The 23,061-nt window shown below is 37.8% G+C and overlaps 1 pseudogene; it reads right to left on the bottom strand.

Annotated features, from left to right (window-relative positions):
* Positions 1 to 23,061, bottom strand: part of LOC103807568 — a 114,746-nt pseudogene that overhangs the window by 14,453 nt on the left and 77,232 nt on the right.

Genomic DNA, 23,061 nt, shown 5'->3' with positions numbered 1-23,061 from the left:
AGAGCCAAAGACAAAATAACAAATGGCATGTAACCCTTGCTCATGAATTCCTTTCATTACGCCTGACTACAGGAAATCATACACAGGGTATGGAGCTATTGCTTAAACACCCAGGTATATAAATCCACTCAGTAGGAGAATGGACATAGTCAAATGAAACTTAGAGCAGAATAAAATTTGTGAGAAGGGCTGAATGAAAGAACTTGGACAGGTTTTTTCATAAGACTACACCACTGCACCTTCTGTCTTTGTAAGCATACCTGTGCATGCCTATATTGAAAGGTACAAAAACATATGCATTGCTGTCACACCTTTCCTCCTGCCCAGCATGGATGGGAAACACAGAGACAGCATAGGGCACAGAGGGCTGGCACCCTCTAGCTGTCAGGCTAGTTTGAAATCATAATGGTCTCAAAGTTCTGGTCTCCTACAAAATGGTCATCAACGATACCACTTCTTCCCAAGAAGGAGTAATTTAAATAAACAAATGGAAAAAAACCCTTTCTTTTACCTGGTCAAAACTGTAGAGACCGGTTTGCAAATTAGCCAGCATCCCTGTAGGACGTTCACTGGAAATTTTAATTGAGTTTTCTAGCGTTTCTTAGGGAATGATGTGCTCTTCAGGGGTTGGAGCTGGTACAGCACTAATAAAGACATGGAAATCAGGATGACTTTCTTCACTGTATTGCTCAAGGAGTTTTTTCAAGGTTCCTAGTCACTTGGCAACTTAGATAAATATTCTGTTGAAAACCAGCCAATATGGTTATTATGAAAAAACAAATAAATTTGTTATCCTTAAGATATTGTTACTGTGGCTTTATAATGGGAAACAATGAAGTCACTGCCATTTCTTGATATGTATTGAGGTTTCACCATCAATCTCCAAATTTTCAGGCCTTGATTCTGAAACTTAGCAGTTTATCATGAGATCTGCTGAGGGGATATTCTCAAACTGTCCCATGACATGTGGAAAAAGGAATAGGGGAATGGAAAGAGAGGGAGACTTTGATATCACATTACATGACAGCAGCTTGGTGGCACCTGCATTTTCATGTAGGCTACATCCATCCAATGCAAAGTGGAAGTGATTAAAGCCTTAACATGATAACAAAATAAACATTCAGTATTTGAGATGTCTGACTTTGAGAAATGAATTAAGAGTGACAGAAGAGTTAAACCTGTTCCCCAAATATTTTAAGTCAGTCCTCTTCTGCCTGTTTACCAGCCACTGTGTCAAGTGTTTTTCCTAGATCTGAAGCAAAAGTCATTTATAAAGTATTTCCCAGGTCAGTCAGAATAGCAGGTGTAGTTTGTTTGGGTTTGTTTGTTTGAATACCTAATTACACATGCCTCCAATAAAATCCATACTAAAATACTTCATATTTTTGCTCCAGGATTTTTTAAAAACATAAACTTACAGGGGTTTGGAGGCCAAACTCCAGATGACTAAATCTTGATAAATATTGAGTACATCCAAATCCCACTAGCTTGAGGGAGCTTAGAACCATTTGGGATTTGATCCAACATCTTTATGGAGTCTTCTTTTGAACTTTCCCCAATTCCTCACTATCAAAAATCTTCACAGCAAAATCATTGCCTCTCTCCTATCTCCCTTAGAAGCCAAGCATAATGGGCCGGAAAATGGAGCAGGTCTGTAACACCAGAACATTCTCAGATGTTCCCCATTTATCCCTGTGGCTTCAGACACACACCATTCTCTCTACCGTCTCCCATTTTCTCATTCTGTCCCCAGAGCAGCTAAGAACTCTGAAATTCCCCTGAAAACCTACTCTGCTCTTCCCTTCACAACAACTATGCTCACTAACAGAAAACCAGGGTTATTTTCAGACTAGCATGATTATCTTACTCCTGTGAAATCTGGTTAAAGAGTTCTTTCAGTTTCACTGCAAATGAAGATAGTTTGTGTATGCTCCCAAAGTGCCTAGCACACAAGAGCTCCTGACCCATCCCATGTTGATTTTATTTCATCCATCAGACAACGCTGACTCTAGCCCATCTCTTCATTTGTTGCAAGCAACCTGGTTGGCAGACAAACCAGGCTGCTGAGGTTAAAACCAGAAGAGGAGGGAATCACCCCATTCCCACGACTGCCTTAATATCAAGGCCCGGAACATGTGTTTTTTGTTTGGTTTCTTCACAAAGGGGTTGTCAGATACATACACTGGCTATTTAGCATGAAACATTGGAAAGGAAGAACCTTCTTTCAGTAGCATTTACAGTTGCAGAGCTGCTGTTCACCTCGTTACTGTGCTGGGAACCACGGTTTGCCAGGGGATCACACGAACTCATCCACTGCAGAGTGGGTTTTTGGTCCATACAATGCTGGCCAAAGCTCTGGCTGCTCTCTCAGAAAAGCAGCACTCCAGAGCTAATTATACAGCTTCCCCAGGGACAGTCAGACCCATTTCATTAAAGTTTCCATTATGGCCCCCTGAATGGAACAGGAGCTCTTAATTAGGTAAGGGAAGTATGTGCCTGAGGGTAGTCCTACCTACCCACCAGGGGCTTTTTGTTTTATCTCTATTATTCCTTCTGGGAGGGTGACACTGTTCAGTAAAACATGACACACATTCTGTTAATACGATGTTTATCCTGTTGCAACCAAGACCAAAAGAAAATGGAACAAGATTATTAGCTGGTTAAAAATTTTGGTGTAATCTACCACATATTTTGTGTTCTGGGAACATCCCTTCAGCTGAGGAGGCATTCCCCAACAGAGAGGATTCTTGACACTCACTTGGAAAAGAACCCAGTGGCCATGTCAGAGAGCTTTCTTGAGTTCCACCTCTGCAATCCATCTCCTGCCTTTGTCCTAGGGAGATGTTATGAAATTTTCCAGAGCCTGTAGAGAACCCAAGTTTTTTGCCTGCAATAGAAATAATTGGGGAAGAGTGAGTGACAGAGGGGGAGGAGATAGGAAAATTAGCAGAGCAGAAAGGAAAAAGAATGATAATGCCCCCATTAATTTCACTATCACTTGTGCAATGCATATTACTTCCTCCGAAGCACTTCACTAAACACTTACAATTTCAACAGGCAAAATTGCGAGCTCTCAACAGTGGCCTTATTGCTGGTATTAGAAAAAGCCTGCAGAAATCTGTTCCCTTGGTTTTAAGATAATGAACCTTTTGACATTTTGATAGATGCTCGGCATTGTTACTGAGCTTTAGAAACTCTTACAGGGGGTACAGAGCAATTCCCTTATGAAAAAAGGAGCAACATGTGGTAGATATCACATCAGTTTTTTAACTGATTGGTTCAGTGGGTAAATGCACAAGCCTCTCACCTTGTGAGGCCTGAGCTTAAATTGAGCACAGTGAGGTCACAGCTGTATTAACCTGGCATTCTCACTATTGTCTGTGGGGAATAGTAATCCTAAGTATAAAGCCACAGAGCCCTATACAATTGAATATAGTTTGTATAATGACCATTATTTAGTCACAGGGGGCACAAGATTACATGAGCATGGAGAAAATTGCCCTCTGGCCCTCATCTAGTCAAAAGGTAGAAAACAGTACAAAGGAAACCTACATTATGCCAAGGAGAGGAATACTCAGTCTAAGAATTTCTTCATGCTGTAGTGCTTATGGCCTTACACTTTTCATCCACCCCATTGCCATGAATATGGTGGGGGTGGAAGAAACTTTAGAACTTTAATCTTCTGCTGAATAAAAACTATGCCCAACTTTCCCGTAGTACTTCATACTCCATCATAGTTACAGATGATTCCAGAAGGTTTTGTTCTGTTTAGTAAGAAAAACACATCCGTACATGTATATGTATACAAGCACATACACACAAGCATATAACTGTGTATTGATTTATATACATTTCTAGCCCTGCATGTTCCCTTTCACTTTCAAGCTCATTTTTTCTTTCTGCAATGGGAGGACAGTTAAGTGATCCTTGCACCAGAAACAAATGAGGCTTACCTAGTGTCTCAATATCTTCAAGTGGGTCTAGGGCTGGAGACAGAATGAAAAACAGAGGAGTGGCTGGACTTGTCTGCTCTCTTCAGAGCATTTTGCTAAATCTGTCCTTGTGCTTTCCACATACCTTGAGCCAATCTTTCCTCTACTAAGCTCCTATACATATGACAAAACACCCAATGAGATCCCCAATAAAGGCTTCAAATCTACACCATTCTCAGACTTGAGCATCTGGCAGTGATGGTCTAACAGTCATTTCATCAAAGAAATTGTCAGGAGAGTGAACTGAAGGCAAGAAGGGAGGCAGCTGGCGAAGCAAGAGAGAAGACAGTCATTCCCATTTCCTTGTAAAATAGGGGTCACATGACAGAAAACAGAACCTCTTCAATAACTGAATCAAATAAATCATTGTATGCAGGCAATACTGTTACATAAAGCCAGAGCAGCTGGGCAAAACAAACACCCAGGACAAAATACATATTCTCAGAAGGCATGTAAAAATGGATAAAGACTGTGATGGTGAGGTGTGGAGGAACAGGTCTACAAGACTCTCATTTGGGATCAAAAGATTAAAACAGTACAACTGGAAAACAGCTAGGAGAAGACCAGTAAGTATCCACAGCTGAATGTGTCTTGGTGTCATGGAATTTTCAAAAGGGAGAACTGAAAAACTGTCACCCTATCACAGTCATAGCCCTCCAAATATGCCATGACTCATGTTATTACCACATTACCTCTTCATAAACTCTTCACCAGTAGAACAGGCTGGGAAGGACCATAGCCATTGATCTCAGATTCGGCATGACCACACAGTTTTAGAGGTTATTTCCTTGGCTCTTAAGATCTTTGTCAGACTTAAGAGTTTTGTCAGACACATACAAGTCACCACCCCTACACACACTTGCCCTGGAAGACGCACCCTAAGATTTCATACCATAGGGTATACATAATTTTGTCCTGATGGAGTGCCCTCAGTTTTATTTGTTTCTAAAAAGAGCTTTTTTTTTGTCTATTCCTGCAGGAGCTTTTCCTTTTCTGGACATTCTGAGTCCACCCACTTCTTCCATCTCTTAGTGGATCTTTCAGTAAATTCATCTAACCCCCTGAACACATCTATCACTGCCACCATCTCTTAGTGGATCTTTCAGTAAATTTATCTAACCCCCTGAGCACATCTATCACTGCCATAGCCTGCAGGCATGCCAAAGACATAAGTACAGATGATGTACCTTCTGTGTGATGACTGAAACAGGATAACAGTGATAATTTTTGAGGTATGTAAAAGCCCACAATTTAACCAATTTTAAGAGACTCAGGACTTGCCTTAAAATACTAAATTACATATGTATACACAGATACATACTTAATAATGTTATTGATAAGCATTTTCTTTGGTTGGTATTGTCATACTGTCTGCTTACTGTTAAACATCAAGATATGACACACCAGAAATGTTGTATGGGACATTTACTACAGTAAGGAGTGGTATGAGGATCAAAACTGTATTTTAAGGGGAATGGACAAATTATGGTAAAACAGAATTTCCTCACAAAGTACAGCATGTGATGCCTAAGGAAAATGCACTCAAATAGCAAAGAAAACTCTTCTTTGAAAACCCACTAGTTCTACTAAAAAATTATGGTGGAATGTATGACTTTATCTGAAATTGTCTAGCTGAGGTATGTATCCAGAAATAACATCAAAAAAGATTTAGAACTGAAAAGCAATTTTCCCAAACTACTCTAATGGCACTCCATGACTGTGTAGTTAAGAAGTCAACAGGACTCTTGTGTGCTGAACTCTGAATCAAAGAAGGAAATCCAATTCAAGAAGTTCTATCTCTTTACTTCTTAGAAGCATCTTGACAGCATACAAAATTGAAAAAGGTCATCAGACTTGCTTCAGAGCCACTTCTGCCTTAAAGTATTCACTGCTCAAATTCTTACAGAGTAGGGAGCTCAAAACGACAATAATTCCTACAGTTGCCTTTCTTCACACTCCAATATAAGAATTTACATCTGGTTTTTATGATATTTTAAAATATTTGTTTACAATCTGTTGCAAATGGAAAGATATTGTTAGATATTAGTCACTAAAGGGTGTGACAATTTTTTTCAAATCTATTCCTACACACATAAAAAGCTGACCTGTCCTTTACTTGTTAAAAAGGAGACAATGAAAACCAAATATAACCTGTTAAAATTTTTTTTTAAGAAAATATAACTGGATTTTTATATATACATATAATTTGTATATATAAAATACATGGTGTATATGTATATAATATCTATATATTTATGTACTAAAAGAAAAAAATTACCCAAATTTTAAGATGAGCTAAACCACAGCAGCAGTTAATTTTATTTATTTAGATTGTGGGAACATAAACAAACGTAAAAATGTAAGTCTTGCTCACTGGATCTAACCTTAGATAAACTTGGCTACAAATTACTTTATACTAATACTATTGAAAAAATACAGAATTCTGAATTCTATCTAATCAACTCTGTGTATCCTTTTTATGTCTTGGAAGATTGAGAGAAGAACAAACAGTGCACTGCTGTTTCCATCACCATTCTTTGCCCTCTTCAAACTACAAGATGTCGCAGAGCTTTGGGAAATTTGAAAATTCTGAGTGGCTTTCGTCGTTCGGTCTTTCTTTGGGGGGTTGTTCCACACCAAATCAGTTCTGGCACACGAGTTGTGCATATACCGAAGGAAAATCCTCGGGTTCTATGAAGGGGTTTTCTAGTTCTTTGATCATTTTAACCACATGTAGGTGGAAAAAGAGACACTTTTGACATGATACCAGATATTTTCTCTCCTTTCTGTATAAATACATTTTTCCTCTTCTATTAAAAATTCTTTCCATCTAAAAATGTACAGAATAAATCAGAAGTTTATGGTGCCTTTTACTCTCTTTTCTGTCTACTCTAATTGTGATTGATCTTATTTTTCAGTTGCTGTACAGATTTCTGTTCTTTATGATCTATCCCAGTACCACTGCTGCAAAAAGGACAAGTTCAGCAACACAGTGGTATCACCCTAGGTGATATGAATACATCCATCTGCACTAAGATGCAGAGAAATCACCAGTTTCCTTTACCCTCTTTTTTCTTTTCTCCTTTCTCTTCCAGACATTTCTGTCTGCTTTTTTCCTGTGTAGAGTGATTTCTTTTGTCCTACCCCTCCTCAAGTTGGATTCCTGTATAACTTTTTAACTTCTTCACAAATTGTTTGTTTCTAGTTTAATTCCTAACTCTGCCTCTTTTGGAGCAAGCTCTTTAGGGCAAAACCTGACTCCCAGAACAACTGAGCCCTGATTTTTTTTCCTGGGCATACAGATACTGAAATTAAAAGGAGAAATAACAGCCTGAATGTGATATGGATATGTATTATTTGCTTCTTACTTTACATACCAGATCAATTTCAACCCTAATTATCAACCCTACAAGTGGCTAAGTCATGCTATTTATCCTCAGCATAGCTTCATGAAGTCATTGCAGCATTTTAAATGAAAAGAGTTACATGGAAGCATCTTTGGAATTTCTGTAATTATTATTGATATTGAAGCAGCAGTCACTCTATGTGGAAAACTGCACAGCCACAGGTTTGGGCACAGGCATCGCCTTCTAGTGAAGGAACAGCAAACCCAGTAAATGTCAGCATCACCAATCTGGAAATTTTTCCTCATCTGAAAAGCTGTTTGGGCCAAGAAAATGAGCTTATTCTTTACAAAACCTCCTTGGCTTGTGAAAAGAAAGGCTGAATGTGACAGCTTCTCTCAAGTTACAGGTACAGAACTGGATGTCCCCTGATTTTTCAGCCTGCTTAATTGCTTTGTGGAAGACTGCATTGAAGACCTGAAAGTTAGTACAACTGTTTTTATTCATTTTAATTCTTCTTTTGTTCGCTTTTCTACTTATAATTGGTTTCTAACTGTAGGCTTCTAAGAAGAGCTGGCCTAAGCAGTCTAAAATTCAAGCACTTCTGCCAAGAGGCTTTTGAGGAAACTTGGCAAACCAGGGGTGAAAGGCTGCAAACAGCAATACTCTTCAGCTTCCTTATTTAACTCACCAGACAGAACCTCTCACTTAAGCAAGCTGGTAATTTTGCAGTGGGTGATCTCCCTTCCTCACAGCACTTGGTAGATTTACCACAGTGAATTGTTTATACAGAATTCCTCCAAACTCTTCCTCCCTGACCCCATGGGATGGCTTAACACAAAGAAAGTAAACTTTGCAAGCACAGTCAGAAAACACTGTCAGAATGGAGGCAGCTGACATAGAGACCTGTGGGAATGTAGCGTGTTATGGACCAGCAGGGGATCACATCTTGTTCTCCGTCCGCAGACACACAGCCCTACAAATGTAAACATCTGGTGCAAGTAATAACTAATCTATCAGGCATCACTGCTGGAGGCAGAATTCTGTCCCTTACACTTTGAAAACAAGTCAGCAAGAGACAGTTTTATCCCTAGTGAAAACTGGTAGGTTGGGTTGATGCTGCCCAGGCTGATACTAACAGAGTAAAGAACGGATGCTCTTAAGGCTGCTGGTCTGTAATGCTCTCTTGTCATGCTAATATAAGCTTCATTTTCTTTGGCTCCAGCCATCTATAGGATCACAGTTGTCTTGTTTATTTTTTAATGTGCCATGATTATCCTACACAATTACCAAGACATTCCTATCCATACATAAAAGAATATGGATATACTCTAGAAAACTGACTTTACTTCAGACAGCAGCAAATATTTAAGGTAAGCAAGCTTCTTATCATTAGGGAATTAACATTGGGGAATGACTGTTCTCTACAGCAATATGTCTGTTCACCTGTGATAACATGGCACTCACATATTGGTTCATATTTATTTCTCTACGAGTACTAATTTAAACACATAAGTCAAAAGGAGAATATATGACAACTACATCCCAGAGATATGAAATTGTGAATATGTAGAACAGCCCTTGCTGGACAGACAGGAATTTGACTATACCTGTTCTAGCTCATAGAAATGTTATACTAAAAGTAATCAATAATACACATTTTACAGGTGATTTAAGCTATTAAAATAGTTCAACTGTTATTACCTTGTGTTGTATTTCTGCTGCAGTTGACTTTGTTGATTTGATAAAAGTTCACTGTTGACTAGGAGACTGCCCTGGGCAGATGACAAGCTGAGAAGTGTGTCATCCTCCAGCTGCCTGAGCTCAGTCGTGAAACTGTTCTGGTGCTTGGCCAGGACTGACAGGCAGAGGGAATGAAAACATTATATTTAAACAACTACAACAAGAAATACTGTTTTATAGCATTTGTGAGCTATATTCTCTGTTAAATACATCAGTTGATTTAATTTAATTTCTGTAAAAGACAGTTTATCTTCTGCTCCAATACACTAGATCTAAAGTTCTGGACACCTAAAGTGGGAAGGTCAAGGTCATCATGGACCAGAACTTCTGTCTCTCTGCTAGTGTCCTTGCTCCTATGACTACACAGAAGGACTGGGATCTTGCCAGAGATGGAAGTGGTAATCTATGTGGCAGATGAGAAAACCAACAATAGCACAAGGCTGGAGAATCTCACTTTGGCAGCAAGCAGAGTGGAAAAACATGGTCAAAGTCTGCTCTGCTGGACTGACCTGACAGTGAAAGAGCTTGACTAGTCTAATGGGAAAGTCAAAGTCTGCTCTGCTGGACTGACCTTCTGACAGTGAAAGAGCTTGACTAGTCTTATGGGAAGCTCTTCATCAGATTCTGACCCTTGCACAAAACTCCCCAGGTGATACAGACATTGTAAGCATACAGTCCCAGGTGGAACAAAGTGCAGATGCAGAGGAAAATGGCCAGCTGTTTTCAGCTCATGTTCCTCAGTATGAGGCTTTCATTCTTCAAGGGGTAATTAAACTCTGACCTAGTTTGCCCTTGCATGAAGCTGCAGTACCTCAAACAGGTGTAGCAAATCTTTGTGGATGAAGTTAGTAAATTACAGGAGATAACTAGAATGACACACTAGGCAAATAGGAAGTATTCTTATTATTCATTTCACAGCCCTAAGTATTTTGTTTTCATTTTTTAGCTCATAGATCATAGTCTGTTCCAAGTCCTTTCTATAACCACCTATAAAAATGTTGCTCTTCCTAAGTTACTATACCTTGGTACAACTGCAGCAGCCACAGAACTGCATCCCCGCAGGAATAAATTATGATTTATTAACCAAATGCCCCAGCTCCTAACAATGCCATCATATCCTCTTATGGACTGGCATGAAATTTTATGTACACTTATTGGCTCAAGATCACTGAAGCACAAAGCACTGCAGAGGGCTTTAATCCTGCATTGTAAATTAAATGCAATGCACAGAGCAAACCAAGCAGTAGAGAGAAGTGTGGGAATAATACCACAATAAATTTAATTTCTAGCAGAGCTTTAGGTTAAGATGAGCCCTCTGGGAACACAGATTTGAGTAAATCAGTAGAAGTACATTCTATACTTTGCAGAATCTGACCCTTAAAATCTTTCTAATATATGGGCTACTAACAATTACTGGACAGCAGATTAAAACAGGGGTGTTAATGTTAGCCTTAAAATCTCAGAAGGGGCAACAGATAAATCAAAAGTCAGTCTTTACCTTATGTTTTTTCTGAGTCTGGCCTTTCAGCACTAGCAATCTTCACCAGCAGCTGGTCTTCCAGCCTGTCCCTGGTGACAGTGAAATTAATGAGGGTGGTCTGAGCCTCCAGTTCTGGCTTGCAGTGAGGGTTAGCCAGTTTTGTGTGAAGGATGAGATGGAAATTCTTGCTGAATTAACATTTTTTGTCTTCAGTTTTGATATATCTGGGAAGGAATAACATGCAGAAGAATGAAGATCTCACTGAATTAAAAACCTGTAAGTATCTCAGATTGCAAAACATGAGTACTGCATGATCTTGGCAGCATAGGAAATGGATACACACCAAACTTTAGGTGTCTTCAACTTAAGAAACAAAATGAGGATTATTGAATACACCTAAATTATTTGAAAAATATATACTTAATTGGCATAATTTCACTTGCACATATAGCAGACACCGGTAGATTATCCACTGCCATCCTGAAGAGTCTGGGGCTTAGGGATCTATCATTTCCTTAAATATAGCTCACTTTTCCATCTTTTGAAATAGCTTAGTGTTATATCCTAAAGAACTAAGGAGATACAGGTATTTATAACAAATTAAGAGGGACTAGAGGAGTGAGAATGGCTGGTGATTGAAATAACAAATAGAAATTTTCTAAAGGTAATCTACTAAACGTTTTGTTCCAAATCAACTATTTGCTAGGTGAAGGAATGAGTTATACTAGGTTCACCTTTTATTCATTGAATAAAATCCTTTACTCAAGAGATGTCATTTCCTGACTCCCCATCTTCAATGAGAGGTGCCATCCTGTCCTATACGGCAACACTACTACTACTGAAGACATTTTTGGAGACCAGCAGTGAGGCAACATGAAGTTCACCATCCTACTTCTGTGGCACAGCATCAGAAAATCTGCAAGACTGCTTATAGCCTACAGTGTATGCTGTGTGTCTGGTCTGATGTGAGCTGGTGACACAATTTTTTGTCATACTGCACAGTGAGCAGTATGTCAGTTTTCAGGATTCACTTGCCACACACAAGCACAAACCCAGTATTTTCTATGTAGCAATGGCTTTGAATGTTCTCTGCCAAGAAAGAAGATTCAAATATTAGTTAAAAAAAAGTCAATAGAACATTTATACCACAGAACATAAGTAGACATAAACTCTTTTCACAACATTCAGATTGGCATTGGTTAAATCAATTTTCAAAGTGATTACAATAGTATAGTTCCTAAACACTTAAAATGCAATGTATGAAAGTCACATCTGAGCATGAATAAAACAAGTACTTTCTGTACCAATTTTAACATCTCTTTCTTTCTAGGCTGTCACAGGGCATTGCCAGAGTCAGGGACATATATTTCAGCACATAACATCCTTACCTGCTTCTGACATGCCCTTAGCCAGAAGACATAGCCTAAATGAAATGATGTGCTGAGACCCTTCTGCCTTTCACTAGGGATCAGGAAGAAAAGAGTCTTATAATATACTACAAGTGAATTCCTAAAAAAACCCCCTAATATATCTAGTGCTAGAAAACCCATGACTCTACAAAACTCAACTTCAGATGTGTATGTTGTATACAGTACAGCCATGCAAAATACCAGAGATGGGACTACCAGGTTTTAACTTGTATGATAATGAAATACTTTAGCCATATAGTCATGTCCTTCAAATAACACCTTTCTCATTTGAACATGAATTCACTATTTAGTTCTGCAACATTGGCTCTCCACAGCCTTCAAAACTGACTATAGCAGGAGATAACAAAACAGTAGAGGTTACATGGAGAAAGTAGTTTTGCTTTGTGTTCAACACACACACACAGAGATGAGACAAGCAGAGATCTAACAAAAGACAACTTCTTCAGTTTGCTTTGTCAGGAGTAAAACCTTGCTAAAGCAGTTGCACTATATTTCAGAAGGTCTATGTGGCAACATAAGCTTTAGAGTTCTGGATTCAAATACTTCCTTTGTGGGTTCTCAATTAACAGAAGCAATAAATTACCAATTTCTGTGATCATCACCTTTGAAAGGCAAAAGCTAGATAATGACTTGGTGGGTTTTATTACTGCATCTGCTCTAGGTTTTCTGTTAATTACAGATTTGGGAAAAGGAAATGTTTTATTATTGCTCTCTCATGGTTTAAACAACAATGATAAACAGAGAGGTGGGGGAACCCAGTAGGATAACTTCATATTTTTCAATTCAATGTACCTGTTTAGAGGTTAGTCCTGGATTATGAAGAAATGTAGCAATATAGGCTCTAATAATGGAAGTCCATGATAGAAGGCATATCAAAAATTGTCACCAAAGAAGATTCTAAAGACAAGTTCCACTTTTGGAATGTTTTCTTCATAATCTCCTATGCCATCAGCAGATAGAATGGATGGAATTAATGTATCATTCCACCCGGGAATAGACAGAGCTTCTTTCAGGTCAGTTCCAGATCCCTGTTACTTAAGAATATACAAAGTAAATTAAAGTGAGACTGTTCTCCATTAGGGTTTTTTTCCTGTTGAAATTCTCAGAGATTTTGAAATAAAATAGATTAAGGGATTCAAAAGAAATTCACAAAGCACTTTCAAAATCCTGTACACACCTTGAGGAATAAACTGTTTGTAGCAAAAGCAAATATAAAACCAAATAAATTCCAGAAGGCAACACAAGCACTAAACTCTCTGCTATGAGGAGAATAAGAACAGTGCAACTTCTTGTCTGATCTGTCAATATTTGATTGATTGACACAAAGACCATGTGTATGTCCTGCCTAAGGTAACAATGCCTAGGCCTTCCAAAGACCTTCCAAAGGATATCATGAAGGCAAAAAGTTTTGAGTATAGGAACATGACTTCATATCATGAAATGGCTCAAGGGTTTATGCAAAACCTTTTTCTTAGTAGATACTATTGTGCAACACAAAATAAAAAAGACTACCTCTCAGGAGAGATGTTCTCCAAAACACACCATGACTCTAAATGGCAGAATGATAGGATAGCTTCCTGTAGCGAGATGTTTTGGATCAAGTCAGCAAGAATGCAAAGGAACAATAAACTTTTGGACAGGAAAGGAAAGGGAAACAATCTAATTTCAGTGGGAAGAAAGAGAGATAAACACATTTTCCAAAGGAGCCTTCTTTCAGTTCCTGCTGCTTAAAATTAAAAGCTTCTGGAACTGACTTGCCAACTCCAACAAGAAATGTAGAGAATGAAGTTGAATAAATCAGGTGAAAACAAGTGCAGAATGGAGCTGTTACTAGGCAATCTCAGTAGGCAAATTGTGCAAGTTGGTCAAACGAGTTCAGTGGGAAAAGCACTGCCTTGAAGTTGCACAGCTGGTGAGATGTTCAAGGCAAGGAAAGCTTCTCCCTGTGGAGAAACCGAGTGAATTGTCTTGATGTTTCATGAATAATAGTCATGCCTTATAAGAACAGAAACTTGTTCATACAAGCTACATTTGCACATAAATCAAATTGCAAGACATCTTAAAGAATCTTGTAATAACCTAATCTTGCAAAGGAAGAGACATGACTACCTCTTTGTGACTGTGCAAAGGCTTTGAACAGCTGCAACAGCTCATGTGAATGCAAATAGGGGCCTTATGAACAATGAATTTATTCCTCTGTCTCTTCTCCTACGAGTCAAAATGACATTGATCTATTACAGTTAATGCTCATATCCAGTGATCTCCAAAACAGCCATGCTGGAGAGACAGGACAGGAAACACACAGATAAAATTCAAGTATTGAAGACCATCCATAGCAAACCTATCCAATGGCATCATCCCACTTATAGCAGGCAAGGGCCAAAACTCAACACCATATAGAACTGGTACCTGCTTACCTTTATGCCTTGATTTATCTGCTTCAAAAAAAACCTAAGTATTTTTTGGAAACATCGCTAATACACTGCACCCAAATTTTGCTTACCATTTTTTCTTGTGCGTTTCATGTTTTCATAATGCTATGTACTACAACTGAGATTTTTTAAAAAGTGTTTTTTTATTTTTCCTTTTCTCCTAGGTCTTACAGCAAATATCCTGAAATATTTTAACAAAATCATAGCATTTTAAAGCAATTTTGAACACAAGGGCACAGCTTAAAGTGAATTAAAAACAACTGAGCAGTTTTGCACCTCCAAAATTAAAATGTATCCAAATTTGAACACCTAAAACTTGCCAGCCTTCTAAATATACACTAAGACACTTAAGCATGAAATGATAACAAGAGAGAGATAACAAGTATCTGTAGTTCACCCTATAGTCACTTGGTTTAAAGGAAAATATTAATTTATCCACCTAAAGCTCTTGAAGGCTGAAAATTTCTTTTTCAGGCTTCATTCAGAAACAATACCAAGAGCTGGTGTTGCAGAATATCCAAGATTCCAACATAAGAACCATCTTGGTAAACAAGGAAGGTGAGAGGTACTTTCATGAAGCTGCTTCACAGATCAGCAAGTTCTCTAATAAGCAGGCTAGTAAATTTGCTTTGGAAGGAGTACAAGTTGATAAATCTCCCTTGCTATGCTGTCTGTCGATTGATATGATAAGATATATTTTACTTAAAATTAGGATTGTCTGAAGCTCAGTGGATTTAATTATTTGTAATTATCCAGTTGTTGTCAGTATGTGGCCATTTTATGACAGTGGTATCTACTGTGTGGGTCAGGTTCAACTGTACATCTTTTCAAACACAGAATTAATGTACTATTGATGAAACCATTACTAGAACCAAATTAAAGTCTGGGCTGATGTATTGGTCCACAGGGTGCTGTCAGACATGAAAGGAGTAATTAGTATTCATTACTTCATACTCTGCAACATTCCAATTATTAATGAACTTCAACTGCTGGACTGCACCATATCTATCACAAATACCTTTCTAGTCTTTCTTTATTAGGAAAAAAATTCAAAGTACCTGATACAACTACAAAAATAAATAGATGACAGAAATGTATACAGAATGAGGAAAACTCTGCTTATTTGTTAATAAAGGGGTATATATATATATTACCAGTGCCCCACAAAGGAGACCTGTGCATCATCAATGAGGCACAGAATGCTAGGTCATGTAACACTGCCTAAAATATTCAGCAGAAGAATCTATTTTTTAATAGCTTCATATACTTGTATTTGTGGCTGTGTGCATAGCTCCATTGTGTTACATGGAAGCCTTTGCAGTAAATGCAAAACTATATTGCTGTGACCTTTGTCCTTTTCAATCCAACTTCTTTCTATCGTTTTACATCCCTCTATCTCATGCCTTACAGATCTGTCAGCCTGTGAAATTTCTGATCTCTCTTTTAGACCAATGGAATTCTAATTTTCAGCAGAGTTTCTGCACTATGGATTTTAAAAGCAAGCTGTGTGCTCTTACTCTGAAGTACTTCAAATACCACTATAGAAAAATATAACAAAGAGGAATCATTTCAAGGTCTCACAGGGCAGAGCAAGAGTGCATCTTTCAGGAGCTTCATGTATGCAAGGAGATTTGAGCTGTTTTGTACTGTCTAGATTTTCTCTGCAGTCACCAATGCCTGAAATATGGGGGTAAAGGAAGGAGAAAAAGCTTGGGTAAATTTGTCCAAAACTAGACACCATTTTTAATTTTTAAAAAAATATTTTCTCTTTTGACAATCTGAAACTCTGTAAGCATGCTGAACACTTTGTGCAACAATTGAGACATATCCAGAAATGCTTCAGGAGTATCTATGACTTTATATAAGAATAAACATCACATTCTTCAATATGACAAATCTATCTTGTTGATGTGTTGTTTGCAAACAAGAATAGAAGAGAGGAACACTTTCAGGTTCAAAAATAACTTCACATTTGAGCAGGCACAATGACATGGCATCTTAGTTTGTCAGATGAAAGTTTTAATGCTGTTGACTGAGTTTATTTCTATGTAACCACAAATCAACATTATTCTATAGGTTGACTGCTGCACTGAAGACAGTCACATGAGAAGTTTTTGTGAAAAGTGTTGAAAGATAGTACAGAGAGAAATGCTCCTGCACCAAGTATAAGTTCCTTTATTTTTCCTACTATCTTCCTGAAAATGTATATCTAAAAGTAGCTAAATTAGATTTTAGGAAATATTTTGATGATATTTTCTAAGCTTGACAATACTTTTTCAAAATCTAGAGGGAAAAAAAAGGGCATGGGTATGAAAGATGAGATTCAAAGACATCACTCCAAAAAGGTCAGAACATAAGGTTACCTTCCCTTGTACATCTACCACTCCTGCCACTGATGTGTGTCAGAATGGAGAAAACACATTAACTCAGCCTTTTGTTACCCAATTTGAATTTGAATCTCCTACTTGAATGCCCAGCTACAGACCTCTGGGGTGGAGCTTGCATGGCTGGCAGAGTTGTAGCCTTGCATTCTGAGGGAGAGGTCAGAACAGTCCCTGAACTCAGGTATTTGGAACACTCACATGAGAAATGGGCCATGTGAGTTTTGTTGCTAGTAGACTATGTTTCTGGATAAAACTGAGGTGACATTAACACCACCATGACATCTGCCTTGATGGATTTGTGAACATGATCAGCTGGGTTGGCTTGATGCATGGGAGGTTGACAGCCATACTGATGTTAAGGGTCCCCATCTCTGGCTTACTTATTTCTGCACAGTGTCCTACCATATCAGTTTTTCCTCACTGGCCTTACTTTCATTGATTTATTTCATGGGATGGCCCAAAAACCAGTTATGGCAACTCACTGCAAAGTGGAGGCATCGTTTTTGTAAGCTGATACTGCAGCTGGAAAACCCTGTATTGTTAAATCAAAATCTAGCCTGTCATTTTCAATGCTTCCCATTCCTTTTTCAAGTAAAAAGAAGTAAAGGTTTTCACTTTGGGTTGAGAAACACAGATATCTATATTGTATTTTGAATCCAATTTGCAAACCACGAAAAGAATTTTGCTGTCTAAACAGATGCAGATATGAATATTTTAATATCCACTCATCAACAGTTTTTAGCCATTGCATCTTAAAAAGAAATAATGTATTTCATGAAGGGTTATGAAGCAGTAAGAAAAATGTGGCAATCAAAGCAATGTAGATTCAGTTGTCATGGAAAAATTCTGATTACTCAAGCATATTTACCTTCCCTTTTTAACTGTATGTCTTCCCAGCAGGGGATCAAGAATAGGATCAGTAGATTCATCCATGATTTCAATTAGTACAAGTCTCTCCATGAGCCAAAGCTCTTTCAATGGTCTTCAGAAAACTTAACCTGAAAAATAAAAAAACCCAAAACTCTCAAATATTAGATAAATGCTGGTTATAGAAGCATTTACTTTGTATAATAGAAATGTAGAAGTTTTCCTAAAAGAGCATGATTAAACTGTGCAAAACTGTTCACAAAGAATTTCCCACAAAGGGTTAAGAGTTTGACAGTTTTTAGTTCAACATTTTTCTACTTATGCTTTTACTAGTCCTCATATTAAACAAAAACTATATTGCTGGAGCTTTTCTTATAGGCAAATATGACTGTATAGCCCCTCATTAAAAACACTAGAATTGATATAGAGCTGTTGGAGGAGAACATATATGTTTCATCTTTTTTTTTTTTTTTTTTTTTTTTTTTTTTTTTTTTTTTTTTTTTTTTTTTTTTTTTTTTTTTTTTTTTTTTTTTTTTTTTTTTTTTTTTTTTTTTTTTTTTTTTTTTTTTTTAATGTTCTTGTGTTACAGCTTTTGGTATGTCTTCATCTAAACAATAAACACTTTCTTGAAGGGTAAGGATCTGAATTACTTGGGAGAACTCTGCTTCCACAGGCATGGAAAAAGGAGTAGATAATGGAAGGATAAGCAAGCAGACAATATATCTTCACTCAGCAGGGTACTACAGGGTATGAATGAAAAATTACAATTATTTGTGAGGGTCAGAAAAAGAGTGAAAAAATCAGGACAGGTGAAGGAAAAGAGCTCATTCAAAGGAGCAGACAGGTTAGATGCTCAAGGACTATTTAAAAGATCAGGCCTTACTATGACCATTTACTCTGCTCTGCAATTGTGTATTATATCTGGAATTTAGCTAAATAAACTCAGAAAGGCCTTTGAAGTGGAATATTATGTCCCTAAATCTAAGTAAACATTAGAAAATATATGAACAGGTCAATTACATGCAAGTGCTATAAACTTGCATATAATTCAGTAATAGCAATGTGAATTAAATCCATGTTTGTTTACTAGGAAGGGACCCAATATTGACTTTTGCCTTGAGTACTGCACACTGGATTGGATCTTCCCCCTGTGACGTGCATATGCTGAGTTCTAAACTGTACAGTATAAGTAAGGTCATATCATCAGGCTTTGCACTTTACCTACTGAAAAAGTGATTTGCACCTCACAAGTAGTGCACTGCTACCTCCACTTTATTTCCTCCTCAACACTTGAAAACGGCAAGTTTCCTTTCAAGCACCATTTTAAATGGAAAATGATGCTGTGGATAAGTAAGCAGCAGTGTTGTAATATTTCAAGTCTTTATGTAAGTGTGTTCCAAAAAACACCAATCTCTTACAAAAATTAGGAGGACTTGAGGGCAGTAAACATGAAAACCAATTGTTCAGCATGCACGTACCCTTTCCGTCCTCGACATACAACTTTAAGGTCAGCTCCATATTTATTCTTTATCCATTTAATTCCCTGTTGCTGGGGATCTATCATCAGAGGCCAGCACTCACAGTTTGTTAGAATAGTGGCATTTTCTGTTGACATCCTATCACTGGGCAGTCCCTCGTTACTTTACGCCGCAATCATAGCATCATCCGTCAACGTTGCAATTGGGCCCAGGCTCTCTGCCACAGGGAAAGGAACCTTTGAATCAGAGCTGAATATAATCATCCAGCAAGGTTACCAAGTAGCAAGACATGACTTAGTGCAATTCACAAGTTAACTGGGCTGATATAAATTAAAGTAAGGCAGAAAAGTCAGGAGGAGCCCTGTGGAGATTCAGATGCAAAAGAATTTGCTAGGAAATGTATGAGAAGCACTTTATTTGCAACAGCTTTTAAAAAAATATGTTTCCTCTTAAGACATTTACTTCATAAAAGTATTTATAGTTCAATAAAGTTTAAAAAACACCATATATTATAGATTTTAGTGTATTCTGGTACTGCAAATTCAATGCTTATGTATGCTCTCGAGCAGCTATTTCTGGAACATAAGTCAGTATTTAACCACACAAAAATTATAAAAACAGGATTCCCATGGTATCTTATTAGTACAGTTCAGCTACTCTCAAAAGCCAGAGAATGTGGCCATCTCTGGGGGCAGAGGCAGCCTGGGAGCTCCCTGTGGGGCACCAGCTGCAGCACTGCTCTCATGTGAGTGCCCATTCACTAAGAGGAAAGCTGTGATGGAGCAGCGTCACTCAGCCACGCTTGTTGGATGCTAACCTGTCACAGGCATTTACAAGGAGATGAAATCAAGAAGAAATGGAACATCTGAAGGGAAATGCCTAATGCAACACAGCAGAGTAAAAGAGAATGAATAAATTCAGAAGTGTCTTAAAAACTCTTCCACTAAGATTTTCCTCCTCCCTGGACATGTGTAGTCATTAGTACTTGCTTGTAGACTGGAGATTCTTTTAAAACTGCACACTGAAACAAACAAACGAAAAAAGCATGTAGCTGTGGTGGCTATTTTGGTTGAGCCAAATTTGCATAGTTATTAGAAATAAGAATGGCAGCATACCTCTAGCACAATGTAGTTTCTGTAGCACAATGTCACAGCACATTACTACAAAACACATAGCACCTTAAATTCTTACCTTTGATTCTAATCTCTGAGTGCAAAATAAACCCAACCTTTGATGAACTTGCTGAAAATGCAAGCACCAAAGTCCCAACAGGCACACACTCCTCTCTGCAAGCATGCAACATATTTATCTCCCATGTGTAACTCATTTATCTAAATATACCAAAAGGCTGAAAACATGATCTGTTTTATCTGTGAACTGTAAGGTATGCAATACAATCATTTCCATGAGCTGAAATATTTCCTCGTAAAAAACACTAACACTGGGGTATTATCAGGATTTCTAATACAAACTTTCATACAAAGCAAGAGAAATATTTTAACATATAGAGAATATCTATTGTCCCAGTATCTGCACAAAAGATGGCATAGAACTCCCTGCTGCTCCTTCCCAAGAGGGCTATTAATAAACGTCTATTTTTGACATCACTTTTCAAGTGTATTTGTCTCCTTTTTTCCACTCTTCCTCACTTGAAGGAAAACAAACAAAACTGAAATGAGGTATTTTATCTCACTGCTGTTCATTGAAAGCATCTAAAAAAGTAAAAAGTTACAGTATGGATTATTTTTATTCATAAAAATTCTCAATCCATTTCAGAGGAATCTTAAAAGGTTTAAGAATGACATTTATTTCCAGAGTCCTGCTACTCAAAATACACAGGGGCAATTTTTCTACCTATCAGCATCAGGCTACAAGGCAGAAAGAGGTTTCTGAGAAAGGATTTTACCTGCAGACAAATTTTGGTAGAAAAGGGCAGGGAGATATTCCAGGTAAAACACAGCTCCACTCAAGTAATGACTGAAACTGAGATGTCCCCACGGTACTGAATGCCAACCTTGGAAACTTGGATTTGGCTTTAACTGTATTTCCAGAGGGTCCTCATAACTCATCTCACCTGCTATACCTTAGATTTGTGATTTAAAATGGGGTGTTCCACATTTCACATATTTTAGAGAATAAACTATATTAATCATGCTATAATACTGTGATTTGTGGCACATAAGAAATAAGAAACATGTACAAAGACGTGAGGAGCATTTGCAGCAAGAAGGAAGAAAGCAATGGTTCAAAGCTCCACAAGGAAGGAGGGACAAAGCTTTTCAGAGCCAACTCTAAGGTTTAGAACCTCTATGTACTTACTGAGTACTTATCATAGTTTCTTCTGCGGACAGAGAAATGGAGCTTATCATAACTACATGGTCTTCCTAGTGCTGAATTGCTAAGCAGAATAGGCTTCTCTGTACAGCTCTATCACTTTTTTATATAATTTGCTGTTACAAAGGTGTCACAAAGGACAGAATTTGTCATCGAGAATTGGAAAGGGATGCTTTTGCCAAAGAGAACCTGTAATCTAAGGAAAACATGCATGTGTGTGTGCATATATATACGTATCCTGGAACACAAATACCTGCAAAGAGGCACTTCTAAATACAGATCCTGTACTTCAAATTTTTGAAGATAGCAACTTTCACAAAACAGAGTTCACTGGAGATTTCCATTTGTACAGTAAATTTTACTTTTTCTGTCTTTACAAAAAGGAATCCAGAAGTGTCCCATCAGTTCCTGGTCATACTGTTTTGTAAAGCGTCCAAAATAAGACACTAATGTTGCTGTTAATAAGATGTCACCACAAAGTTTTCTGTTGTGCTTTGAGGTTTTTCAGTGGACTGACTCCAAGACATGTTTTCAGACTGCAAAGCCAAATTAGAAAATGTTATCTCCTGAGCAACATGGAAGTGACAGAATGTTTAATCTCCACATTAAAACCCAGAAGCATACAGAAGTACAGCAGGAGAAATAATCTGTGAGCAAGAGATGCAATTCCAGAGACCGCAAAGGCTGGAGAAAACCCCATAATTTTCTGGTGGTGATTTGAAACCTTTGAAGGTGAAAACAATAGGATAGAACTCTTCATCAAATGTTCTATCCACTGGGGTTTTTTTTTCAGTTATCAGAGTTTTTGTCTAGACCAGATACAGCATGGTGGACACACTGCAGTATTGACATCATCTGGTATACCACTGCCAGTGCAAGTATTTTCTGCAGCATTCAGAAAAGTCAAAGAAACAAGAACATTGCAAGGGAAAAAAAAAGTAGAAGAAAGGAGAAAAAGGTGTTTCAGCCTCAATAAAGATGTAGCTTCTATGTTTTTCCTCACGCATTTTTTCACTCGGAGAGAAGCAGGGTAGTACAGTTAGCGTTCCTGCCCATGACAGGGGAATTGGAACTTAAATGATCTTAAGGGTCTCTTCCAATCCAAAACCATTTTATGATTCTATGAAGAGTTGCAGGGGTTTTAGCTCTTCATTGTCTGGCTTGTTTTACCTATTAGCTACAGAAGTTTTACTGAGTTAAGGCTGCAATGATTTGCAATTTTGACAGATGAAAGGTAAGCTTGGCCAAACACAGAGAGGTGCCAGAAAGGTTGTGGAATTTCCACCATCCTGGCAATCTGTTTAGGCACTAATTTAGTGTGTCTGTGTGTGTGGGGTGTTAGATTATTTGGGAAGGTTCCTTCCAGTTGCAATGATTCCGTCAAAGTTTAACTGGAAATTGCTTTCTTCATAATTTTTTTTGCAATGATTCCGTCAAAGTTTAACTGTGGAAATTGCTTTCTTCATAATTTTTATTCCCTGCAGAGAGCCCTGATTTCTGGAATCCCTTGTGCATTCTGCAGATTTCATCTCAACCACACTTACCCTGGAATATTTTGTATGAATAGTCAGGAATGG

This window comes from Acanthisitta chloris, unplaced genomic scaffold, assembly GCF_000695815.1.
Source record: "Acanthisitta chloris isolate BGI_N310 unplaced genomic scaffold, ASM69581v1 scaffold10370, whole genome shotgun sequence".
In the NCBI taxonomy this organism is placed as follows: Eukaryota; Metazoa; Chordata; class Aves; order Passeriformes; family Acanthisittidae; genus Acanthisitta; species Acanthisitta chloris.
Note: the sequence above shows the minus strand (reverse complement) of the source record. Positions and strands in the feature narration are given on the sequence as shown.